Here is a 27,915-nt window from a genome sequence, read left to right as displayed (position 1 = left end):
TCCCATTAAAAAGTGACAATGCCATTTCTGTTCTGATAAAGGCAGATTTTGGTTAGGACTGGAGCTGCATGACAACAAGTCTCTCAACCCCAGTGAGTAAAGTGTCTCACGCTGTATCAGAGGGTTCAGCCTTTGCTTCCAGCTACTGCTGCTCTTGACATTTCCATTAAATCATTCCTCCTGGAAATACTACTATACCACCCTGACAGTCACATGACTGCCCCGCTTCATTTTGATTTGAGGCATACATAGATAGATAGATAGATAGGTAGGTAGATAGACTGACCATGTGAATTTGATATAGTTGTAATTTCTGATTGCACAATGTCGGTGAAGTACTGGGACCTTTAATCTAGGCAGACTGCTATTCAAGTTGATCTATATAAAAAAATGCAGACTGCTACTCTTGCAAACCCCAGCCTCAGCCCCCCCTGGTCAAAGGCTCCAGGGTCAGCTCAGTGAATAGACAAAGCCTCCTTGAAATCACATCAGAGAGTTAGAATTCCACCATAGCAGCTCCACAGTTTTTCAGCAGAGTGCTACAGTGTTTGACGAGGATACAGAGGTGGAGTCTGCCCTCTCACCCTCTGCACACCCTTTCCCTTGGTGCCACCAAGAACCTAGTCTGACAGAGATGGAGCGCTTGCTGTTTGATTCAGTTCCCGGGGGTCTATTGATAGTTTCAAAGTGGAGTCCACCTGCCACTGCTTTAATCATCTGTGACCCCACTGCATGTTGGAAGACCACAGTGGGACAGCAGGATCAGCAGCCTTGTACTTAGAGTGTGTGTGAGCAGTCAAGAGGAAGAGGAAAAGAAGGAGAGGCTGACATGCAGAGATGATAAGGAAACATTTGGACCTGCAGAGATGAGATAGATAAGATGTTTTTGGTGAGCTGCACCTTTTCCAAATTCCAAACATTTTCTTTGTTCTGCCTAGCTTAAGATTTCCTTCTTTTTTCCTAATGACACATTTCTATCCTATTTAAATGTATTATTGGTGTATTTAATCTTATTTCTCTCTAGAGGTGGGGCAAAGTGAATCAGCATGCAGGCACAACTTATGGCTGCCAAATTAATTCAATTTATTCAGAAACCTTTCTTAAGGCCAAGGTTGTAATTATGGCATGCAATTAGAGGGGGTATAAATATTAGATAACTTCCCAAGTCCCTGTGAAAGTTAACCCAAAAGCTGTTTTTTTCAGGTATTGGTGATTTACATAAAGATCTCAGAGGCCTGCCGGCTATAATTAAAGTAAAATTCACATGCTCTGACAAACATCACTCAGCTATTGCAGAATTTAGGTGAAGAGGTTCTTATAACTGTTTACACGTGCTGATTGCATCACTAGAAGCTTACTCACAATTGAAGTGAAACGTCACCTCTGAAATGATGAGCTGAGCAACCCTGTGTTGGCATGTGACAGTATAGCTTTTCACCCGGCAAGACATAGTTGTGAATTTGAGTGGGTTGTTACCACACTTAAAAGTGTCTGTGTAGAAGGAATATGTGACACTGTTCTGGAGAGTATGCCAAAGCCACTGCGGTGCAGCTTAGAACAGGAAGTGATCAGGGTAAGGAAGGAGCTGGGAGAAGCAGGAAACACTCTTTGGAATTGGTTCAAGCACTTGCAGTGTGTCCTTGTGTGCATGTGTTTGTTTGTTTGAGTACATGTGTGTTCAGGCAAGAGTATTGCTCATTTGAGACACTTAAGTTTGTAAACATCCTTATTTACTTCTTTGGTGAGATGTTACAGATGAAAGTTAGTGGATTACATCACTATCTTAAAATCTTTATTTCTTTTATTTACCAGTGCACAAAAAAAGTGTCAACACAACAGAACTGCCAACAACAAATAAATCTATATGCTGTCTGCACCTTTCATTAGAGCAGACCCACCACTGAGCAGGAATTGGGTAGAGTATTGGTACACTAATTAGTGCTGTTGCCTCACAGCATTAAGGTCCTGGGTTTGAATCTGGTGGCCTCGTGGAGCCTCGCACCTTGTAAAGGACTCGCAGCCTAGCCAGACGAGTTATTGTTGTTGTTGTTGAGCACAAAATTAATGAAGGCGCTTCTCCTTTAATGCCAGCAATTTCAAAATCTCATTAGATTTATGATTTGAAAGTTTTTTGTATTAAAGTTTAATTTATCGGAATTTCTCAGCAAGACTTGCATGGTGAATCATGCTAATTATTGCCTGAACAATTCATGGATATGCTTGAGTGAGCGTCGTCTCTTGCCGTCTCTTGTTCCCCACTATGGATTGTTCTCTATGCCTGAAAAACAGAAACCTAAAGACGATGTCAGACTAAACAAGTGAAAAGAAGCAGAGATACTCACTGATTGTCAGGCTAACAGTAGTAGTGGAAATCTTTCTCAGAGCTTAAACCACATTATGAATAAACCCAGTAGTTTCCTATAGTCTTGTGTAAAACGCAAGAAGCACCTTACATTACATATAGGAATGGCTCATCATTGTAAACATCACTATAAATAAATATATTAATATATTGTGTTGAGTGGGTACTGGGTAGTACACCTAAACTGTTTGCCAGCTATGATCTGGCCCCAAAACCAGGGCTCATAAGCAGCTGGAACCCAGCATCACTTGGTTTGGGAGCTGCTGGCAAAAAGCCAAACTCTCTGGGAGCTGTTCTACATTTTACAACATGATGGATAGCATAAGTCAATTTTAACCGTAACAACAAATCAGTTCATCAAGCGCGCTCATTAATAGTTGAGAGGAGGTAAAGGCTTTCTTTTAGGACGACAGCTAAAATTTAAAACCTCTAATGAGGTGATAACTGTGAACGATTCCCATCTGAACGATAGGCCAATTGACACGTTCTGATTATTTCCTGCCCTTTTACTTCAGTAGACAGATGAGATGATGCTATTGAGTATTCAATTGTGGCTTTATGCGCGGCAGATAGCTCATACTCGCCATGGGCTTATTCAAATTTTCATGAAAAGATGACCTTGAAAAAAATTGTATTCACAATGATAGAATCAAAGTGCTTGAGGTTTCACAAAACAAGCCTGAAAGTGAGTGGACAAGCCTGAAAATAAAAACACTTCAAGGTTTGGAGGTGAAAAAGAACATTCGACTTGGTAATAGACTGAAGGAGCCTTTCATGTTTTTGTTTTTTTTTAAACAAAAGCATTGATTCTGATAGCTCTAAGATCGGATTCACATGTCCACAAACCCATGTGAGCCTCTTGACATTTATTAGGTATGGCATGCCAAAAAGTCCCGTATTCCCTGAGGTTCTTTTGCTGTGTCTTGACAAGGTTTTGACTTTTTATGTGGCGCAGAGGAAAGCTGAGGTTTTCTTCCAAGAGTTCTGGTGGATCATAATGCTAACAGTCTATTCCACAGCACAGTGACTCACAATTTCAGATTCTAAAACAGACTTTAAATAGATTTTTGGTAACCCTATTTGCTGGGTCGTAATTGCTGTTTGGCTTTATCTTTGCCAGCATGACATTTGGTGAGGTTTAATGCCAGAATCCAGAGAAACTGCTGTGTCACTTATACATTGTAAAGTTTATTAAATTCCCTGAATTTTTCAGGAAGAATAAAAAAGAAAATCATTAGATTCAGGGTGGGATGCTGTTTCTTGGCTCGGTATGGATGTCTAGAAGCTTTTCAGTAGTTGGGTGACCACTAACATACTTCCCAGAAGGCTGACTTAGTTGGACTATATCCCAGAATCAATTATCTATAAACTGGATTGTATTACAAAGAACAAGAGTTCTGAATATAGCTTGTCGAGGTACTCTGGAGACAAAACTGAGTTTAACCAGCTGATGCTAGGCACATGTTAAAACACTTTAGGACAGACCACTGTTTTAACAGTCATTAATTAAAGTTCTGATCAGTCATTCATTAATCCTTGTTCACAGTCAAATGCTTCCCCCTGTTTTACAAGCATTGTCATGGGCATGTTTTCTTGCAAATGCTATTAATTGATAGGAGTTTTCTTGTGTTCTGCCTTATTTATCACCTGACTATCAATTAAGCCTGCACAGTCTGTTACTCCCATATATCATGCTATTTGCGTCTGTCATGTTTTCAGCGGTTCATTATTTTCAACATGGACCATTGGCAGCCAACAAGGTAGTCCGTGACCTCTACCTAATCTATTTTTGATTGAGGGTAACATATTTTCACATAAAAACTGCTTCTGGTGTCTGTGTGGTTTCAGAATATTGATTCCCAGATTATGGGAATGTTTAAAAAAAAGAAAGAAAAAAAAAAAGGAGTCCACTGTCTTGATTTCTGTGTGCATATGCGATATGCAAATGCTGAACTAAGTAGTCACCAATCCATGCGTAATCTACTTTTTATTGACTCTAGCTGCTCGTAAACTGAACTCAGTTGCATGAGCTTCTTTACTATCAGGAGAGCAGAGATCACATCTTCAAAAACTCCAGCCAGCAGAAGGAATAACAAACCTGCTCCCACTAGCTCCTCCAAACTACACACATTTCACTTTCGAATTAGAATAGTGCAGAAATTGGCTTACTGCTGTTTCAGAGACTATTAACTTGCTTGTCTCTTGCCACCAAACACGGCAAGATATTATTATTTCTAAATAGTTGTTATAAAAAAGATTCATTATCGACTGCACCTTATGTAATAGTCACAAATTACCCAGCGTGGCGTCTGTAATCTCAGGGATGGACTCTGGAAAAAGTTAGTTTCCAGACCAAATCCAGGTTAGTCTGAGGTTAGACCAGGTTTATAAGATCATCTGTTAATGCATTCATCCCCATTCACACATATAGTGGAGAATGACAACAACTGGTTTGTCTTGCTCCCAGTATTAACAGATACTGACATGCCTCCAGCTCAGTATTTCATCAGAAACTCAGGTGATTAAAAGTAGAGGGGGAGCAGATTTCCAATTGTTGGAATGTCTCAGCCACAAGTTTTCTGGAGCATTGCGTGAGCATACTTTTATGTTGGAGATAACTGTCATCACATATTTTTTTTCTGCCAATCTCATCTTCCCCCAAAACACGATATTTTGGGAAATAGAGCTACTGTATTTTGCGGGCTTATGAATTTGCCCATAGTGTTCTCTGTTCTCTCTCTATACTACCCCTTATATGTTGCTACTTTTATTTATTCCACCCACACAAGATAGATACATATGCAGAAGAGTACGCTGACACCAGCACACACATATCATTCCAACAAGAATACACATATTTGTAAACAGCGCCCTCAAACAGAGGCATCCTCGTCAAACATTTCCTGTTGTTTTCTCGTTCGGCTTTGCTGTACTCCTTGAAGTAACCTTTCCCATTCTGAGAATCTGCAATGCAGGCTGCCTTCATTTAGGTGTTTGTTGGGTGGGCAGGATGAAGACTGCATTATTTATGATGAGGCAAACCAGCAGCAAGTGATAGGCACCAAACAGACACGAGAACAGCCCCTCATAGCCGAGTGAAGCAATCAAACAGTCCCGCTGCATTTAGTGACACCTCATGACACCTCTTTTCATTTTAAACATAGAACATTGCATCCTTCCCTGCTGAGAGCCTCGGAGAGGACACAAACAAGAGTCTTCAGAATTGGAAGTCCCAAAGGAGGTCGCTTGGGATATCTACTTCAAATGTTGGTGTAAAAAGTGTTGCAGCTGATTTGTCAGAAGAGAAAGAAATGTGTGGGAATCATGATAAACATTTCCCCAGATGAACAAGGACACTTCTATCTCCACCCCTCATCCGGAGGAAGCATCATTTTCCACAAAAACAACAAAACACCACATCACTGCTGAAATAGGCAGCCATCTCCAGGATATAGACCGATCTAATAAATTCACATTACGATGCAAATAGCAGCTATTCTTTATCACCCACTACTGAATCTTCTTTGTTTGCTGGGATTTACATTAATCCAAGAATCCAGAGAGAGGCTGACAGACAGAGACTTACTTGGGATGTTCATGTTATGGAAAATGAATAAGGCATGAAGGCGAAGTATTTGGGTGCAGACCAGGCTTTGTGTCCAAGACAGGGATGGCTTGAGAGTGGGTAGGGGGTGTTGTGGGATAGAGGGCAGTGTGGAGGCCACAGGGTCTGCAGGCCAGGTCTGCAGAGAAATCCTCAGTTTTTCTTCAGCATGCGAGTCAGGTGCTTGAATCCAGCAAAACCTCTTAAATATTAAATGCCAACCACCTGCAATATTTTTCCTCTTTCTGTTCAATAATAGAGGCCAGCAGTTGAAGCTGTAATATTTCTATGTGTAAGAGAGTGGTGATTGCATAACAGTGAAAGATATAAAGCACATTTACAATAATGCTAAAAACATAAACATCCAACAGTGTGTATTATTACACATGTATTTACATCCTTTACAGCATGTATAGACTGTTATAGAAGAATAAATAACATATTTTGCTCTCTAATGAATCCCTCGTATCCACAGAGTTTAAAAGCAAGCTGACAGGTCATTCATTTTATCTAAAATATGTGGGTAAGAAGAACCGCGAAACAGCAGTAGTCTAATTTGTGTACATTTTACTTAATTAGATGACATGCACATTGCATGTAACAAATCGATGGTTTGTTGATCTTTTCATCCCTTGAATTGACTTCAATCCCCCAAATGGAATTTGGGTATTTTTCTGGAGGCCCAGTGCTGGCCTCATTTCCTGATCAAAAGAGTTCTCTGTTCCTGTCTGGGACAGATGTGGGATTAAATGGCTATCTTTGATGACTCACTTAGAAAAATTACAACCCTGTCTCCAAAGATTACCCTCCCTAGTCCACCCCCTCCCCCTGTTTGGCAGTTAAAAGACTTAATTTTGAGATGTCAGAGCATTTGATGGACTCGTCGCATAAACTTGATCATTTTATATTTCAATTAGATAATTTCTTAGTCTAGCTTTCCTGGCTATGTTTGAGATTTGTTCCCTGTTTTCATTTATCTGACATGTTTTCTTGTATTTCTAAGCGATTAGTAATTATTCACATTTTTGCAGTGCCTCCTGTATCTCTTTGTCATTGTCTATCATCTATTGTTTTCTCTCAGTGTTAGCTTCCCTGTCCTCCCTTTGCTTTATTTTGAGCTTCTTCAGCATATCTGGTGCTTTTGCTATGTTTTTTCATCCTCTGTGACCGTCTGTCTCATACACAACAGTTCAGCCCTGAATGTATGAGTTGTGTCTACTCACGCTGGAATTCTGTTTTGTTTTAAGTAGCTCATTGAGCTAAATATTTCTTGCTTTTTTGTTTTAGACACTGAAGACTTACTTTCTCATTATTAATTATGCTTCACGGTCATGCATTTGGGTCTTTTCCCCTGTGTTATATTAATAGAATGAAACGACCATAACTTTTAACCAGATTTTTGACAGTCTATGTTGCCCCTCTCTTAGCTATTTATGTTCATTGTACCCACAGCTGCCCAGCGTGCCAGGGTCACTGTTCCCTAGTGCTTTGGAGGTCCTGCAGCCACTGCAGTTCCCTGGCCTCTAATGCTTCCAGGCCCTTGGCTGGCCTTGGTCTTTTTCAGCTTCTGCTCAAGAGTCAGTTCAGAATCCTGCCCAGCTTACAGAGGGGATTCACCTCAGTTGGTGACCTCTTGAGGTCTCTCTCCTGTCTCCTAGCTTCAGTGCAACTGTTCTTGTCTGCCATGCTCTCCGACTATTTATTCAACCTTTCCTGCTCATCTGTTTTCCTATACCACTCCACCTGGACACCCAGGTCTCTCTGCTCCAGGCCATGTTTGGTTTTGGCAAAATCCGTCATATGTCAGTACACCAAAGTAAGAGTATGTAGAGTATTTCTGAGCAGGTGCTGTTTTAAAATAGTTCAGAAATTTTAATTTGTCATGCCTATAATTAAACAAAATTCTAGTTTTGTTGAGGATTCTGACATATTATGTAATATAAACATTCACTTTTACTACAAGTGGCAACGCATTTGGCAACTCAGCAAAATAAAAAAAAGAAAGAAGGAAGCCAATGTTGAATTACCACCTGACTGGAGCCTTCTTACAAAAAGAAAGCTAAAATTTACAGAATGAATAGTGTCTCGGTGCTGACTTTCAGCCCAGCTATGTCCAGCCGTTGATAGAAGAAGCTGCTGACATAAAGAAATCCTATCTGCCAATGGCACTTGCCTTGCGGGGGCCTGTTCTACCATGGTGGTTCCTCTTCTTGCTTTATCTTCTTTCTCAGGTTTCTGCTGCCTGAAGTATTCACTAAGCACTTGGTTGATCGTGGCCATCTTCCTAATATAGTTATGGATCTTTGTTTATATCTTTTAACATATATATGTAGCACTGTTGCCTGAGTTCAAATCCACCATCTGGCCGGGGCCTTTCTGTGTGGAGTTTGCATGTTCTCCACATTCTCTCTCTGGCCTCCTCCCACAGTCTAAAGACATGCAGTTAGTGGGGTTAGGTTAACTGGTGCTTCTAAATTGCCCGTAGGTGTGAATGTGAGAGTGAATAGTTGTTTGTCTCTCTATGTTAGTCCTTCATCAGATTGTCAACATGTCCAGGGTGTATACCTCGCCGGACACCCTATTGTAGCTAGGATAGCCCCAGCCCCCCAGACTGACCTGCACACCGCCTGGATTGACCACAAGAAAGTCGTCTAAGGAGCTTGGAAAGAAAGTCTCACACATGGATCCTGGACTACATCAGCGTAGGAGAGATGAACTCCGAAACCTGATGCGTTCTGGTTAACTGAATCACGATGTTAACACAAACACCCTTGTGTTTCAAATTGAAATCCCTCATTTAATGCACAGTGGATATTTGCTCTTGCAGTCCGTGGGCATAATATTAAATCATTACTGAGCAGTCATCAAGAGAAATGTGTAGTGGACTGCCTTGGTTACAGGGTTGGTTTGTGCTTCTCTATAACTGACAAGGAGCAGAATCCACTCCAGTTACTGGGAATGTATTTAAATATGTATAGTCACATTTAAGAATATTCACACTTATATATTGTCTTTGCACGGCTTAATAAAATTTGGGCGTAGCATAGAGGTTTCCACCTATTTATAGTCTTTAGGCTAAGTTGAGCTAAATTAAGTTAAGCTTGAACCAGTTTCATTCTATAAAGAAAGACAAAGACAAAGAGAAGCTTCTTTTCAAATAACTGGCAGGACTACTATTAAGATTTACAGTTTTAAAATGCTGAACTATCCCTTTAACCTTACACCAGGTTACTTATTGCAGAACTAAAAATGCTGCTAATCTCAGTATATTTTTCTTAATAATTATGAAGAATTGTAAAAGGTAGTAATGAGCTGTTAGTGGCTGTTAGTGGCTGGGAGGAGATGGTATGAATATTAGGAAGGTGCGCAGGGCTCCATCTATGTCTGAACCCAAAAGCACAGTGCTTGAATACCTAGCATACCACAGTAGTCATCACTCTTGACAAGTGAGTTTATTTCCCAATATTTGAAAGCGTTCTTTAATTTTGACTCTATCACCCCTAGGGTGATGAGTCTTTGATTCACTTCAAACAAAAGCATGCATTACCTATGCAGTTCAACAACAGCCTTACAAACTGTGTTCTGTGCATTAAGTAATTATTTTTTTCTTAATGGGTTATTTAACCAGTTCCTTACATATTCTTCTTTATGCTTTTTGAGCATTAATGAGGAGAGTGGAAATTATGGACCTGAAAAAATTTGCAATTGAAACAGACAATGGAATTTAAATTAATATCAAAGATGAAAAGAACTATATCCATGCTGATGGTGAACCTGTAGACAATGCATAGAATACAGTCTCCACTCTCAGTTAAAGCAAATGGAAATTAGTTTCTTCTGAGGTTTTATTTAATTTTAATAGTGTGGCTGGTCTGGAATAAGTGCTTAGTGACCAGTGGGAATATCTTATTGGACAAAGAGAAAGTATTAACAATAACAGCAAATGCAGCCTGAAATAAAAAAAATAAAAAAAATCAAGTGTGTCCGATGTTCATACTGTTAAATGTGTCATTTATTTTTTGCATACTGCAGTTTAAACATGGAATGCCTGTACTCAATTGACATTGGGTTTTAGTGATTGTCCAGAGGCGTTAAACTGAAGTTTTGGCTGGTGGGTTTCCAAACAATTCCTCAACTCAACAACCTTATATTTTTGTTTTTTAAAACTGTCTCTGTAGCCTTTGGTTTTTACTTTTAATTAGGCAAATATTCATGCTGTCTAGAGAAGTCCTAATGACTCTGGTTGTTCTTTGACTTTTTATTTGGGGCTAACATAAAGTTTTGACCAAAATGCCTAAACATCTATTGGATAGACTGTCATTAAAATGTTTCTGTTCAGTGTGTAGACTTCTAATTTGTGTTTAGAGCTACAGCAATTAGTAGATGTGGACATGGTATCACAATAAATATTGCTAAACAGCAACTTGTTAGTATTGTTAAAGTTGTACAGCTTGACTTGCTATAGAAGAACGGTAGACTCTTAGTCTTGCTTCTTTAAATATTCTGAATGTCACTCAAAAAGCAACCTTTTGGTACCTTTCACGAGTATTTTCAGCATAGTGTGTGACAGGAACATGGATAAATGAGGTACTAGTAATACACAAATAAGAAAGTAATTCCACTTGGGATGGACAAGTAAAATTATCTATATATTTTACACTGTACAGAAAAATTTTCAAAGTCACAAAGCCCTATATAGCTATATAAGTAAAAACTAGGAATAATCACAATACAATAAAACAGAAAGTTTTATTGTATTTAATACCAATGCTGTTAAAACAGGATACAAACATAATAAAACATAACAAAAACACATAGTAAGAAAGATAACTTCCACTGACTATCTTTTAATAACAAGTCCACATGGAAAAACATAAATTAAACATAAACTGCATAATTTTGATTGTTGCTGATAATTGTTGTTAATGTTCCCCTTCGCGAATCGCTACCTTATTGTGGTGCAGGGAATTGTGTGTCCCAGGGATTCCAGGGGATATGTTGTACTGGGGCTCTTTGCCTGGACAGTTCACACTGCCCAGGATAAGGTTACCGGGGCCCTAGACCCTGGAGCCAAGCCTGGGGAGGGTGCCCGAGGGCGAGCGTCTGGTGGCTGGGCCTTACTCTATGGGGCCTGGCCGGGCACAGCCCGAAAAAGGGACATGGGCCCATCGTCCTGCAGGCCCACCACCCAAAGGAGGTGCCGTAGGGATCGGGTGCAATGTGTGCCAAGCGGCTAGGTGCGGAGGCCTCGGTTGGCTGATCCCCGCCTACCGAGACTGATAAATAACATATATGCAATATTTAGTAAACAGTACTGTGCAAAAGTATAGTCACCCCTTATTTCATTATTTTGCCCCCAAGGAGCATGGCTTTCTGGTTTTGAGGAATACTTCTCCAGGCTTTCTGAAGTTATTTCAGAAATTTTCTTTTGATATTTTCTGCTTGACCATTTTTTAGAGGAAAGGTTATTTAGTTTGTTGTGGCACTGAGCCAGTGTTGTGTCTGTACATAACAGACAACTCAGACAGTTAATCAATTTCAAATCATTTCTTTTGGCAAAACAAATAATTGTACCAATTTCTTTTGTCAAATCTGTGAAAAATGCCAAAGATAACACACCTTGACAGACATAGAACTACATTGTTGGCATCAAAAATGTAATTTCCAAAAAGTTAGCTGCTGAAAACTTACTCAACATGATGTACACTGTGTTATTAAAAATGAGGATGCTGGACAAGTTGAGGTCTAAAGAAAAAGCTGCTGGCTTAAAGCTATATACAGCAGATGAACAGTATTTGAAATTCAAGTAATTATGAAATAGGAAAAAAATCAAGCAAAGTTGACACAGGACCTGACAGATACATCTGACCCTTCAGTTAATCCATCTACTATTTCTTTGTTTGGTCTGTATTATTGTAGGGTCTTTACCTTACAATATAAAATGCCTCGAGGGAGCTGTTGTTTTGATTTGAAGCTATATAAATAAAATTGATTTGGACTGAACTGAATTGAACTGAATATTTTCCCGAGGCCTCATCAAAAATAGTCTGGTGGCTGTCAAATAGCTATTGTTAATGAAGGAAAATGCGCAGAAAAGGTTGAGGTATGCCAAATTACACAAGAACTGGACTGAAAACCTTGTGCAACTTTCGTCTTATGGAATGATGAATTGAAACATCAAACTTTGTGTTCAGATTGTACAAAGGAGGTCAGGACACATGTACAATAGCTATAGACATCTCTAAAAACATGGCAGAAGATCTGTCTTCATTTGGGGCTGCATTTCAGGCAGTGGCCTGAAAATGAACGCAGAAAAATTTGGTCAGATTTTGACTCACCATACAATCATATTTTAAAAAATGTGTCTGGTTGATCATTTTTCATCAGAACAATAATCCCAAACACACTAGGACTGAAGCACTAAAAACATATCAGTGTAGAAAAATACACAATGGAGCACAATCATAGACTGGGCTCCCCAGAGACTGGACCTCAACTATATTGAGGCAGTGTTGGATCATCTTGACAGAGAACTGAACAATAGGCAGCCAACAATGAAAGAAGAGCTTCAGAATGTCCTTCAAGAAGTGTGGGGAAGTGTTTTGGGAGGACTACTGATAAATTACTGAAAAGCTACCCCAAGAGAGTTCAGGCTATTCTGAAGAAAAAAAGGTGGTCATGTCAAATATTAACTTTCAGGTCTATTTGAATTGTACAAACACTGCTTTTGCCTCATGCAATGCATTTAAATCAGCAGTAATAATACATTGCTGCTCCTTTTTCCCACTTTCATAGCAAATATAGAGAAATGGGGATTGACTAATTTGCACAGACTTTTACACAGTAATATATATATAAACATTTATAAATAATACTTTTATATACTATACTATTATTTAAAAATAATATTGACATTATCAAAATCAATTGAAACCACAACAAATGCAGATCATAAATACTTGCATACTCTTAAGTATGTACCTGGGAACATTCTTACAAATAGAGAACAATGGGCACACATTCTTACATGTTGTCAACACCATGGATACACACTCACTGTGACTTTCCCCAAGGTACCTTAAATCTCAACAAACAACATCTCCTTTAATGGAGCAGTCCATCAATTCTTCCTCATAGTGTCTCCCTCAGATGTGTACTTAAAAGTTAATCCCATTTCAAGGGGCAACTGTGAATGTGGCACACGTCTGATGGGCTATAAAGCCTTTTCTTTGGCTTGGATGATAGTGTTAACAAGGTCCAACACGGCACTATTAGGGTGCATTTCAAATGTTGCCATTATGTCATTGTGTTGCCTGACAGCTGTGAATGGCAGAGACAGAGGGGTTATAACGGGGAATTTCATCTGCTCTCTGACGAGGGGTGAGCTGAGACATGAGAACCTCTGTCAAGGCAATCCCAAGCTCGCCTGACAGATACCTGATACCTGGGCTTTAAAAGAAATGAGAATGAGAGTAAGTCTAGGGCATCATAATCCCTTTGGAAAGGTTTTCCATCTGTCACAAACGGCGGTGACCGGGCTTGGGTAATTTCCCCCCAGGATTTGCAGAGAACATTAAAAAAGGAGCCATGTAATATTCGCCCTACCTCAGAGAGGCTGGCAGGTAGAGAGCAGCAGAAATGCCATGTATGCAAGGATATTAAGATCCACTCTTTTCATTTCACATGAAAAGCCAGGCTCTAAGTTTGAAAGCCTCGTTAGGCTTGCGTCTGTTGTTACCTGTCGTTTGCATGGATCCAAATTTCTAGTACTCACACCTCACCACATAGTTATTATTCAACAATATTATATTCCATTCAGAGACTCTAGACTCTGTATGATTGTGCTTTGAGTGATTATTTATTTAATTTAAAAAATTAATGCAGCTGACACTGACTCTTAATTCAAATGTTCATAAGTCATGGGGCACAGAAGATGTTGTGATGCAATGTCAGTAGACACAACTACTGCAAAAAGAGTTTTGGTCTAATATCAATAATCTTTTATTTGTATAAGACACATGTGGCCAAGAAGGCAGCAAACAATGTAACAAGTCTGGACATAAGTAAAGAAACAAATACAACTGGACCCAGTACAAGCAAGTGAACACAACACTGGGATCATGTGCAATAACATAACCCTAACTCTAAATCCAACCATATCTCCTCGATTTCACCCACAATTATTTTTAAAGAAAAATAATGAGAGCATTTTGTAAATTATTTACCAGGAAAGCTGAAAAATGTACTGAATACATCCTCAAATTTTCATTGCTATAAAATGTTCACTCAAATTGTATTTTATCAGTTTTAAACCCAAACAGCCTCGTGCAAAATTGTATTTACTTAAAGTGACTGTAGCAGGATCAAAACAACATAAAAAAACTAAAACCTTTATCAGAAGTAAAATTCACAATATGAACCATCATTTCATTTAAAACATGTGCTTGTTTCATAATGTAAGTTTGATACCTAGCTCAGTCATGACTGACTCCATCCATCACTAATTAACTCATTGCTATCGCTGTTTAAATTTTTGCATAACCGTTCAGTGGAAGAATTCGACAGCACCAGTGATCAGCTGCAAGGGAAAGCTAGAAAACATTGACTGAAGGGTCAGGGGTCACTAGAGCTCATTGCACCTGACAAGCCTCTGCCATCTGTAATTGGATTCTGCATCATAATAGGTGGTGTTTCACAGAAGGAAAGAAGCACAGCTCTGACAAAAGGCTTGCCTGCGAATCATATTAAAAGTCCACACCTTGCTTGTGTGAAGAGTGCCGTAGACAGTTTATAAGCAGTTCCAATTTTACATATACCTAAACAAAAGACACCATTGGTCTGGAAGTTTTCTGCAACATGTTTTGTACTAACCTTTTAATTAGCAGTGTCAGCAGTGTGTTTCTGTGCAGCAACAGTGGCAGTGTGGTAAGTACTACCTTTTACCATCAACAAGGTTCTGGGTTTGAATCCATTAAGCGGCCAGGGCCTGTCTGCATGGAGCTTGTTCTTCTTTTGCCCGTGTGGCTATTCTGACATACTCCCACACTCTAAAGACTGGGGTGAGACATGTATGTTAGATTGACTGATGATTCTGAATTGGCCATCAGTGTGAATGACCGTCTGTCTCTCTGTTCTGGCCCTTTAAAAGACTAAATGACAACTTCTCCATGGTGTACCCTGCTTTTTGCCTTATAACACATGAGAAAGGCTCTAGCTTCCCTCAGAAGTGGATGAACGGTTAAGAAGGGGGCAGACTTTTTTTCTTTTTGTAAGGCGCAGACAGAAATTGCATGAGGCACATCAATCTTACTACGATACACAAAATCATGCTCTGTTCGCTTGTTTGTTTCTTGGTCCTTGAACTACTCCTTGACCACATGGAGTTTACTAGCCAGATTGTACACACAGGTATATCTTATGCACCTGAAGGTTCTTAGCTGTATTAGATACCGAGATGTTGTCTAGTAACCAATGGACTAAAATGGCTCATTTGACCATTTATGAACATATAATACCCCATGAAATCATCCTATCATTTTAATTTAACAACAATTACATGTCATTTATGTCCACTCAAGGTGAATTATTCATGAAATCTCCTGCAATGGGGAAGTATGGCATAAAGAAATAATCTCCCACCACTTGATTTCTATTTTATTACATGTAGCATGGAAATGGCTCAGTTAGTTAAACACAGTCTTATTATTATGTTATTTCATATTTTTTATGTACATATTGCACATTTGAGTCCTTGCCTAAAAGGCAATGTTAGATTTCTTCCTATATAACATTTGTAAATCAGTCCCCTTATGATGTAAAGTGCCCTGAAAAGATTGTTCTTGTGCTATTTAAATACATTTCTTGTGAAAATGAATTTTGTAATTATTACCTACAAATGAAACTGTGGATTGCTTCCTGTATCTGTGCTAAGAACCAGGAGGAGGTAGATGAGACTGTGCTTTGTGGTTTGAGGTGTTGTTGTACTTAATACACCTGCCTATTTTGCTTTCCACCACCTACTGTTTGGCAGCTGGGATAGCTGGTGGGTGGCATTTGCTGACTGAGAGAGGGTGTTGTAGAAGAGACCTGTGGGCCAAGAAGAGACCTGTGGGTGTGAGAGACAGATGCCTAGGCCTACAGTGCTGAGCACCGAGTCAAACCTTGTACGCTATACTGCATGTTTGCACCAACTTTTCCAACAGGCAAAGCTACGTGGGAAGTAGCACATTTCCCTGACGGTTGGCGTGTGTCAGGTTCAGCACTCTTTGCTATAGGGAGAGACCTGTGGGTATGAATGATGAGAGCTTTTTTATATGATGTGGGGTGCTGACATCAGCCCTGTGTCACCTGAGCTATCCACCATGATGCATGACACACCGAGATGTCATGATTATTTCCAGCAACCTTGCTGAAAAGTGACAGTACAGTATGTGAGAATGTGATTTAAGCAAAACACTGCTGAATACCATTTGAGATTAGGTCACTGACATGTAAAGACAGTACAGAGCATTGTGTCATGGCATATCATAACTATGACTTGTTGAAAATCAAGTGTATAAAGATGAAAGGAATGTGATGTTGGGAAATTTAAAAAAAAAAGCCAGAATCTTCACTGTTACCATTAAATAAAATAGATGTAAACATCAGAAACTGTCAGTTTCAGAAAGTTACAGCTAATGTTTCTAAACACAAACACACACTGTGTAATATCAGACATGTGTCGCTATGCTTCTGACTCTTTGTTCAGTTGACATGCATTTCATACACAGATATGCATTTCTGTTAACTCCCATTGTAACATAAGCATACTGTAACCATATGCTACTATAGAATTGCTGAGTGGACACAAACATGACACGAAAATTATGCCAAGCCAAGATGTGATTGTTGCATTTGCTTATCTAAATGCCAACACAGTTAGAGAGAGAGAGAGGGAGGGAGAGAAATAGTATTCACAATATCCTGAGCAGAACTTTACAGGAGAACTGCATAATGCATAATAAAATGGTTGTGTTCAAGCCACTGCTTCCAAAGAGCCAAACAGCAGCCCAGCCTGGAAATATATGTGCCAGTCATGTTGTCCCACTGAAGCAAGATCATGAGAGAACTGTGTGATCTGTTCATTAGGCTACTGTATCCACATCATTAGCATGTTCTTAGTTCAAATACTTTGGTAGGAAGATCCAAAAATGGACCTCATTCACAAAACTGATTTGTCAATATTTTCCTAAATGTGTTCATACTCTCCAAACAAATTTAGAAGACCCTCTGACCATATATGCAAACTAAGTTTAAGGGCTAGCTATCTCAGATAATTTACACACACCCTTAACTGAATACAATTGCTAGCACTGGAGAAACAGCATTGAGAACTTGGAGCCTCAGATTTTGTAATTAATTAAAAACTAATTGCATAATGGATCAGTGTAGATGTCGTATGTTGTTATCTGGTTATACACCGAGCTAAAGTGTCACCACATTAAATATTTGAAACCATGGAAAAATGTAATTTTTCCGGCTTCCTTGGTGGCCACTGTTGTTTCAATTTTTTTGTTGGAATTTCTTCAAGTAACTTATTTTATCCAGGCTAACACTGGATTCAAAGTACAATGATGTGGTATACAGTCATTATATCTTACCCTGTAAAGCTAATCTAAACCTAATCTGGTTAGTCTAAAGATTATGGGCGACCGTGGCTCAGGGGGTTGGGAAGCGCATCTGTAACCGGAAGGTTGCCGGTTTGTTCCCCGGGCTCTCTGTCCTGGTCGTTGTGTCCAAGACACTTCACCTACTGCCTACTGGTGTTGGCCAGAGGGGCCGATGGCGCGATATGGCAGCCTCGCTTCTGTCAGTCTGCCCCAGGGCAATACTCAATCATAAACCATCAGATTCTCCTGTGTCTTAATGATAGAGATATGATATTGACGAGTCTGTTAACATTTTTCCAGGCCTTCTTTCCTTTCTTCGAATAAGGTGGACTTTATTAATGTAGTAGCGCTGTTCCAGTCTTACCTACCAAAGTGCTTAAAGCATACACCTTTATTACTATATTACTCTACAGTGTTTTTCCTCTTGTGCACACTTACACTATTGATCTGTCGGGAGCAGCTGTGTTGTTTTCAGTTTGTATTGTGTTTAACTTCTTCAAATTTTTTCTCCATAGTATAGATTCATCTTCCACTCGTTGGCATTAGACTTTGTAGTAACTGGAATTGGTCAGATGCTGCCAAGGTCATGTCTTTCATGTGCACTTTCATGCAGGGGAAACCCTGGGTTAACAAAAAGAGTTGATAACTAAGGGTAAGGGAATCCAGATAACAGAGACGTATGCTAGGTATTTTGAACTCCCTTTGTAATGCAGGGACCTACTTTCTTGCCTTTAGCGGTGTAGGCTTGCCTTTCACATTGTAACCAGTTTCTCCATTTCACCTGGAGGTTTTTAGAAATGGGGCACTATGCCGATTGTGTGCAGATTTCACAAGCCTTTCAATGGTAAGAACAAAATATTCTGGTGCACAGGGTTTTATGAATGTTTTATGATGGTAAACGTACATATGCATTTGTTTTTTGTGCAGGGTAGGACCATTTTCACATAAATATTAGTGAATGACCACCATTCTAGTCAGCCCTCTGGATTAATTCATAAATGAAGCAACAAGTTGCGAAACTTTGTAGATACATAGTAAACATAGTAAAACTATAATCTGAAGAGGGAAAGTTTTTGAAACCCTTATTTGCGGCAAAGTTTCAAACTTTCTAAGAACTTTTTTAAGAAGTTAAAGGTACACTATTTATTTATTTAGAATTTACCAAGACTACAAGGACACTGACCAAACAAAAATTCATGAAACCTGGCCAGAGTTGTAGCATGGGCAACATCAGAACTGACTGAAGTAAGTTGTAAGATTTTATACGATGTTCAAAATGTACTCTCTGGCTCCCCTTCTAGTTACTCTTGTTAGTATAAAATATAAAAAAGTAAACTATAAGTTTTAAAATGTATAAAAATCTCAGGCATAGAAAAGGAAAAAGGGCAAATACACATTGTAAGGCACGTTGATCAGGGGGCATAATAAGAAATAGCAATCAGCAGACTTGGGAAGCATTCTTGTGTAACTGCTTATATATGGGTCATTCTTGCTGTTTCCACATTATTACATGAGTGAAAATAATAATGTGTAATAATTATTGTGCAGTATATCTCAAAATTCAAAGGCAAATTTACAAATGTAGCCATCCATCCTTTGGGGCTGTATGTTTTTTGACTGTATTACTTTTCGTCCACTTCCTAGTTTACTTGTACAAGCAGGCAGATACTCCTAGGTTTAACGTGTGTTTTTTCTTTGTGATATTGAAGATCTGTCAAAAGTATTTCTGTGTTTTTACCCAGCACTGCTAAATGTTCAAACTTCTCAAATCCAAAAAGGTTACAGAGTTGGTCAGAAAAAGATTAAATATTTATTTTGCAGTCAAGTTACAGACCATTGTTTAAATGTTCTAATACAAAATCCAAAGTCCCTGATGCTCCTTCAGTTGATCTAACAGTTTCTCCTTGTTCACTCGTTCTTCCTTCAACTAAACAGGTAAATATGGCTCAGCATAGTAATGTGAGCAACAGTGCATGGCCCTGGAATTATGCCTGTCTGATGCTCACCCTTGAGACACAGTTGAACAGTTCAGTGCTGAACCAGAGTAGAGCAGCAAGAATGAATATGCACTTTGACTGGGTGAGTAGAAACCGTAACCCCCTTAGCCAGGCTGTCTGACAACCTCCTGCTGTTTAGTACTTGACTTGTGGCAGCTTACATTTCTTTTCTTTATGGATGATATGTTTTAGTGGCTCAAAAGCTAAGCTGCTCCTAAATGATAAGAGGAAAACTTTATTATATACTTGTTAAGCTTGGTCACTTAATTTACCAAATTATTATTTGGAGACTGACAAGGAATCTATTTGGAGGACAAATAAAAGTATGTATTGAGGTTATATAAATATAGAGGTTAGATAAAGATATAATTTATCTAACCTCTTTCTTTGTTTGTTTCTTATGCCACAATCAAAGTGACAGTGATTTCCACTAAAGTGGTGTCAGAATGCAATTACTGACCTAGTAACAGAAGAACGCAGTATACAGAATTGGCGCCCTTCAGAAATACTTGTGGAACTGTCGTATGTAAAAGTAATTAAGTACTTGTTTATCCCCAGCTGAAATTTTTGAGAAGGGTACCAACAAGTGCCTTTTATACTCCCTCGTGCAACAGCTCCCTGAATTCAATAGGTGCAGAAATCCTTGGCTGCTGAGGGTTGAAGATATGCACATTACTTTGAAACTGATCAACAAAAGGATGTGATGGTAAAGTGCAGAGATCTTGCATGTGTTCTGCTTATAAGATCAGGGATTTGTGCTAATACCTGGGCAGTTTCAGGGTTTCTATTATTAACTGTCAGTTAAGTTACACTGGATCCCTGGTGATGTTGCAGAGAGCAAAACAAGCCGTATGACCAGTGTAACAAATTAAAATGAAAAGTAATTAGAAATGTGTAATACACTGTCTTTTTGAAAATAATGGCCCCAAGACTTGGGTAGGGCTGCATGCTTTAACTGTGGGAGCCAGCATGGCCAGTGGACTAACAACAGCAGGCCAATAATTTGCAGGTTGTACCTGCTGTTATCAACCTCTTTCACTGCAGATGACCAGCATCCTCTCTTTGATTTTGTTTCTACCATTTTACTGAGCATTTCAGAATTGTTGAATGAAAATCCAGTCCATAATTCAAGTGAACTTAAACTGTAAACATAAATTTCCTATTCTAGTCAAATGTATTTTGACACAAAAAGAGGCTATACATGAAGAACAGAACAATAAATTACAATGATCCCAAACTTTTCAGGAATATTATATACACGTGCACCTATGTTTTTACTGCATACATAGATCACAAAGTTGTGCTTTGACCTATAGCAACATCTTCATTACTTTCTTTGACATAAAGGCCTTAGAGGCCTTACAGTAAAGAGGAAGTTAAGTTACTGTAAAGCACTTCCCTGTATGGTCTGTCACAATGAAAAAGAAGCTCAGTGGAGCGAGAAGAAAGAGGAGCACATGGGATGTGAAAGGCAGGACTGGGGCTAAGTGTTGTGTAGAAACAGGCAGTGACCTCATGGGAAAGGTACACACCATCTTAGTTCATGAATTGGCTCCAGATGGGAACTGGCAAGTGGGAAAAGCGGAACAGAATTGTATTGACAAGCTATGCCTGGACAGGCCCTGAGCAAAGCCATTAGCCATGTTGCCGAGTCACCAGGGAAAGCTCCGTCGGTTTGAGATTTCACTTCACCTCAGTGTTGATGGGGACACTCTCCACCCGTCCAGTACAGCAGCCAAACACTTCGACAGAGCCTTTATCAAAATACTGATGAGAAAAGCATCACACAACTCACTTCATTTTTTCAGGCTCATTTTCTAATGAAATTACAAAAATCTTTTCTTACTTTTACTATGTTCTCACAGAGAAAGATGAGGGTAAATGACATAACTGGGTATTTATCAGAAGATTTCACCACTGTGGTTCTGTCAAGATGGTGCTTGTTTCTAAATACTAAATAGTGATTATTATGTACAATTATCTAGAATAGAATATTAGGATATTATGGAACACTCAAAATGATTTGCCTCATTGGACGCACAAAGAAATTAAAAGAAATAATAATCCCTTCATTTTCCTGCACTCATTCAATTCAGAATCACAGGGGAATATGACCTATCCCAGGTGTCATAGGACACGAGGCAGGGAATACCCTGGACAGGTCACTGATCAGTCGCTGATATAAAACATAAAGACAGACAACCATTCACACCTACACCCAAAAATTAACCTTTGGACTGTGGGAGGAAGCTGGAATACCTGCAATACCAAACAGAAAGGATTCAGAAGCAGGACCTTCTGGCTGTGAGGAAGCAGAACTAACTACCATATGACGAGAAATAATAACTGTATGGTATAATGTAGCACATTCAACAAACTTGCCAATGTGCTGATTCAATGAACGAATAAATAAATAAACAAATCTGCTTTCTGTCTAATTGTCATAAGACCTGCAAAGAGATGGGTTTCATCATTAGCTGAGGGCCGTGAGTAAGCAGTAGTTTTTATTCAGATCATTCAGATAATCTTTTTAGTCTTAAATTAGTAGGTAACACGGTAAAAAATGCAATGAGAAAAAGAAAGAAAGAAAATAGGCAATTTTGAGAGTTTAACAAGATGTTACAGCCCATCTCTATGTTATAAAGTGAGCATCCAAGTGCAGGCCCCACTTTTTGACAGCAGTGACAGACATGATGTGGAGCTCACCCGGCAGTGCTGAGAGAGGCGTCTATTCTGATCAGTTCCACTTGGAGCAGGATATCTGGAGTGAACACTGTCAAAACCCTCTGCAGTCCTCTTCCCAGCTGAAGACAACCATGCCACAGCGCATCCGTATAGACAGGCCTCAATACCTCTGTCGCTGCAAGAGAAAATTTTGTGACTGTGTGAATGCATAAAAAAGTTAGAAGATGGTATTTTTCTTTAATGTGGGGCAAATATATTGGGGTAGACAAGCTTTAAGAATTTTTGATAAACCCCACCATATCAGCAAGCTAGATAGAATATTTTTTTCAGGAGTACTTTAAAAGGATTTGTAGCTTTTTAAATGGTACAGATTTTGTCACATTGATGTAGTGGTATGTTTTTTTTTAAGGATTATGGATGATGTGATTATCTATGTTATTAATAACAAAAATTAAAACCAGAATCAAATTTTACAGTGCACTTGTTTTTGCCTTCCAATCCATCTTTGAACCTCTCTCTCACCTTATACAGTATGTATGTGAATGCATTCTTCCTCCTCTAACTTGTCTATCACCACCTACAGTATGTGTTGGCGTGCGCCTCTGTGTATGCATGTGTTCACTGTCTGACTCCATAAGCCAGTGGAGTCGAGGGAGTTGTCAGAAGGTGGTTGCCCTGGTTTCCTTAGCAAGAAAGATGAGCATCTCCTGCACAACCCCAGAACAAAGATGCAATCTGCCTGAATGCAGCAAATAAAAAATAACCATTAGGAAAAGCTCTGAAAAAAGGGAAACTCTCGTACAAGGCAAAACTAAGTAGATTGAGTCTGACCATACTGAGAACGATGAGCAGCTCTGTCATTATTTTAGTGTTATGCACCTTGGACGGGTGGCAGAACTGGAGGACCGTGTGCCTGGCGGGACTGTCGATCGAGGAGGCTGAAGATATCTACCTATTCGGAACCATGATAACAGGGTTCACGCTGATCGGCGTTGGCTTAGCCCTGGTTTATCAGAGAAATAAGAAAGCGGAACCGGCTGTTCAAACCCCCACAAGGCTGCCCGCTGGATTCGAAGCGACGGGACGAGGTGCGACCTCTCACAACGAACGTAATATGGTCAACACCTTGGAGACGCTTACAGCTGCTGTGAAGGCTCAAAACAACACCATTGAGCGTATGAGGGGAAACATCAGAGAGAGGCCTGCTCAAAATGAGACCCTTGAGCGACAGTTGGAAAACATCGCGGAACGGATCACTGCAGTTGTGAGGTCTCAGAATCAAAAGACTGACAACACCACGGAACAGAAGTTTGATACCATCATGGGGAGGCTCGCAGCTCTTCAACGGGAGATCGAGAGACCAGCCTCGGAGTGCTAGAATTCGAGCTGCTCACAAAGGAGAAATCAACAATATGCAACATTTGGACACCACGGTCCCAGCTGCAGGCCCAAGGCTGGAGCCCACCAAAACAACTCCCTGATAACGACTGTGTGATGACTATTCTTCCCGCCCCATGAAGGACACCTGGATTGGCTGGAGGACTGTTTACTTAGCCTGATAGGCCGAAGGACACTGTCTCAGCTAAACTATGGACACGCACACACACACACTTACACTGATAAGCACTCACTCATCCCCCTCCCTTTCCAACGCCTTCGATGCTTGTGCCCTACCGGGGATGATAGCAGTCAACTGGACCAGCACAGATGCTGCAGGACCGGATGCGCTGTCTACGCCGGCTCTCTCTTACCCTTTACCCGCCCCTGTTGCTTGTCTCGTGTTTCTATGGTGTATTGATAGTCATGTGCTTTTGTGCTGAGGTGTTTTTTCTTTTATCAAACTGTTCTCCCACTAGGAGCTCAGTCTGAGTGGAGTTTTTTTTCTCCTCCTCTTACCTCATGTAGTGTATTTTCGTTGTTTTTTTCCTATCAGCCTACCTTCTGACATGTCTGCCCAATGTGATGTTTGTGTAAAGTTGGTCAGAAGGTTCCTTTGTGAGTGCGCATGCGCCATTAGCGTGCTGCCTGCTGTAACCCCTAATTTCCCTCGGGATGAATAAAGTATTCTGATTCTGATTCTGATTCACAGTAAATCTGGATTATGAATCCTCATCTGATGGGAAGCAGTAAATTGTGTCAGAGGATTAAAACTCTTCCGCACACTTGTCTCGGCTTCTTGGGAACAGTTTGTTTGCTGTACTTGTGTCTGAACTCCTCCACAAGCTGATGGATTTTGAAGATCCAGAACACAGCCTCCTTGGGCTGTGTTAAATGAATTAGGTAGGCCTGAGTAGCTACATTTTTAGCTTCGTGCACTAGATGCACATTATCCTGAGCTGTTGAAAGCCTAAATACCTGCTGGGCCTCTCTATAAACGTTCAGCTGCCATCAAGAGCCCACAGAGAGGTCGGAAAGAACGAGAGACTGCACAGGATAGAGAGAGTGTTCAGCAGAGAGTGGCTGATGACAGCAAAATCAATTAATTGAATGAGTGGACAACTCTTGCATGGATCGAGTTTCACTGCTTTGATAAAAACAAAGTGCACATTACGTTATAAAACGAGTAAAAAACGAGTTAAGCACCTGGAGGCTGAGCAAAGATACTGACTGTACTCATTGCTTCTCATCTCTTACAGCTACAGAGGCTCCCTGCGTTATGCTGCTGCTCACACAGACGCCGAGGCACCAGAAGACGCCTTTGCTTTCCCTCCCAGGAGAATAACATCCTCCATCAATATTTAAGTTTGTTTATGTTTAGCTGTTTCACTTTATTGACCATGCTCAGGGAACTTAATATTTTCCTTTCTTGTCTTTGTTTTCATATTGCAACAGCTCCAAGCCGCTAGGTTTGCATGTACTGTTTTGTCTAGGTTTCTTGTGTTAATTCAGTTTGTCCTAGAAAACACAATCAAAAGCATTTCTAAACTGTCCTGCTAAACCTTGAACTAAAGGCCTTATCATTTCTTTCTCTTTATGAATACCATCAGTGCTGTTTTAACTTGACTCTCTTCCATAAAAGCGTCAACATTACCTACATACAAACTGTTATCAGCAGTTTCATTCACCTCTTCTGTCCAGTGTTTTCCCCTGACAATATCTAGTTCAGTGCTCACTTATTTTAAGTCTAATGATCTATGACAGCCCAGGAACTCTTACAAAAGCCTCACTGGTTTGCTACCAGCTTTATTCATGATTAAGATTAGACAAGATAACCAGATCACAGGTGCACCGCATCAGTCTCTGCTACTGTCAATGGGATTACCTGTCCTCTGTAGCCCAAGCTGTACAGAGGGAGGGATAGAGGAAAGAAGCTGGGGAAATAGGTCAAGCACACAGATAAGGGCAGGTGTTCTTTTGAAGATGTGTCTACAGTCTCAGAGGGACCAAGTACCGCAAAACATTACAACTTCAATAAAAAAGAGGGAGCTCCTGTTAAACTCAGTGCAGGGGTACAAGAGGTTCTGTTCAATAAGTTTGATTAAATTCAGAAGTGCGTGTCTTAGCAGCGTAATTATTGGATTTAGAGGATATCCATTTCATTGCTGTAATGTTCAACACACTCTCTCTTTTTCTCAAACACGCAGATAGTAAGATTAAATGTGAAATAATACTTTTTTGTGTGGTTCACTGATTTCCTCGCCTACAAGTACCATTAAAAATATACAGGTCCTTAAAGCTTTATCAAGGGGAAATAAAGCTTTTGCTAATAGAGATCCTGCTTGTTACTCAAAATGATACTACACTGAAGCATAGGGAGTTTCAGTCAACAGTCACACGGAGATTTGAATAGCAAAAAGCTTTACATACACAATATTTAATACTAAAAAAGTAATTTTTTGATCAGATAACTCATTTGAAGTAAAAGTTAATACAATACACACATTTCATTATTGCACGTAAATGTTAGGGACTACATTTTTTCTTCCTAAAATGGTTATAGTGTAATAAAAAGAGGGTCAAAGATCCTGTCAACAAATCATTCTAAATGTTGAAGCTTTATCCCCCCCGATGTTATCATTCTTCTGTGTAAGCGAACCATTCCCAATGAAATGTGGGATTTTATCTTAATATACAGAATTCCACTTTAACAAGATAAGTTCTCAGGTGCACCCAGAGGGATGATGTCATTGTGATGAAAGGCAAAGTGGTCATGTCTTTCATGTCGACAATCCCTCCATTAAATACCAGATGAAAGAGCAGCTAAAGAGAAAGGAGAGCTGGTCATGCTGGATGGAAAAGACAAAGCTGATGCTTAGAACAGTGTTTCAAGGACAGGTGGCATTGTGACTCTGCACTGACAATGAATCTGCCGACCCCTCTGTCATCTTGGGAAGTAGCTTTGACCTCGGTGACGGATTTTGCATTTGGCATCCTTTTGACTTTCCTCCAATGCCGACATGAAAAAGAATCCAGATACTTTGAAGTTAGGTGTCAAAACACAAGTCCTCACTTGCTATTGAATAAGTTATGACAGCACCTCTTGTGGACAAAATTTGATTCTTCAAGGTTTGTTTGGAAGAAGTTTAAAAACACATACTTGTAATGCTGCAAAAAGTAATGTGGCAACATATTTCATGGTATAAGGTTGTGGTTTATATGCTATAGGTGTAGTTAAAAGAAGATAAAATGTTTAACATCTAACAGTAAAACTTGTGAAATTATAAAATATAGTATTGTATACCAACCAAAGAAACAACTGATCTGCAAAAAATAAGTACATTTTCTATTTTTGTAGGACTTTTTTCTCCTTAAACTTAACTGTGTTGCTATTGTGTATATGTATATGTATGCTAATATCTTTTATATTGGACGTTTTTTATGAGTGGGGTTTGTCTGAAAACCCTTTTGTTTTATAAAGCAAATTTAACCTTCGGACATTAATTGTTTAAATTAATTATTGTGAGCAGGAGAAACAGATTGTTACATATTGTAATTATTTTACTCACACGCCTACCATTTTGCCTTCAGGAGAAATCAACTTCAACAAGATGCTGGTGACATGATGATACTCGCTTCCACCACCAGTGGGATACAGTGAAAGATTCGTCTGTAATTTGGTTTTCTATACAGGTACTCATTCATAAACATAGCAAGGGAGGGTGTGTTTTCCATCTGTTATATAAAAAAATAAAAAATTTACAAGACTCTGCATGTAGCTCATTATATGGATTTCAAACAAGCCATCATATCGGTTGTATAGCAGTTTAGCTTGCCAAGATTTAATTGTCTGTTACCCCAATGTCAGTTGATGCTGCTATTTGCTACAACCCCCTGTCTCCTCATCTCACCATAGCCATCCCACCCCCTCATTAAGTGAATCGTTTCTTAGGATGCTCTAATGGCTCCTAAATTGTTTATGGGGCAATTTAATTTGTGTGTTAGGAATCCTAATAAACACTCTTGGCACACAGACAAGTAATTATACGATTGGCTAAATAGATAATTGGATGGGCTTGAAGATAAATTAATGCTTCTGAGGAATGCTTTGAAATGCAGTAATTTTTGAAGAAATGCAAAGCAGCAAATTTACAGTATGCCATACTATGATAACTACTGATTTACGAGTCCATAAAACCAGGTGAAATTGCTTTTTTTCTTAGTAAATAAAGTGTGTTTTCA

The 27,915-nt window shown here is 39.5% G+C and overlaps 1 long non-coding RNA gene across 5 annotated transcripts in view; it reads left to right on the top strand.

The window, feature by feature from the left end:
- Positions 1 to 27,445, top strand: part of LOC113010090 (uncharacterized) — a 62,425-nt gene extending 34,980 nt beyond the window's left edge. For all 5 annotated transcript variants that reach the window (XR_013903102.1, XR_003270279.2, XR_013903104.1 and 2 more), the window contains one exon: positions 24,933 to 27,445. This is a non-coding gene — a long non-coding RNA (uncharacterized LOC113010090). The remainder of the gene's footprint in view (positions 1 to 24,932) is intronic.
- The last annotated feature ends 470 nt before the right edge of the window (positions 27,446 to 27,915 follow it).

The sequence above is a fragment of the Astatotilapia calliptera genome, chromosome 18 (assembly GCF_964374335.1).
Source record: "Astatotilapia calliptera chromosome 18, fAstCal68.1, whole genome shotgun sequence".
NCBI lineage: Eukaryota > Metazoa > Chordata > Actinopteri > Cichliformes > Cichlidae > Astatotilapia > Astatotilapia calliptera.
Note: the sequence above shows the minus strand (reverse complement) of the source record. Positions and strands in the feature narration are given on the sequence as shown.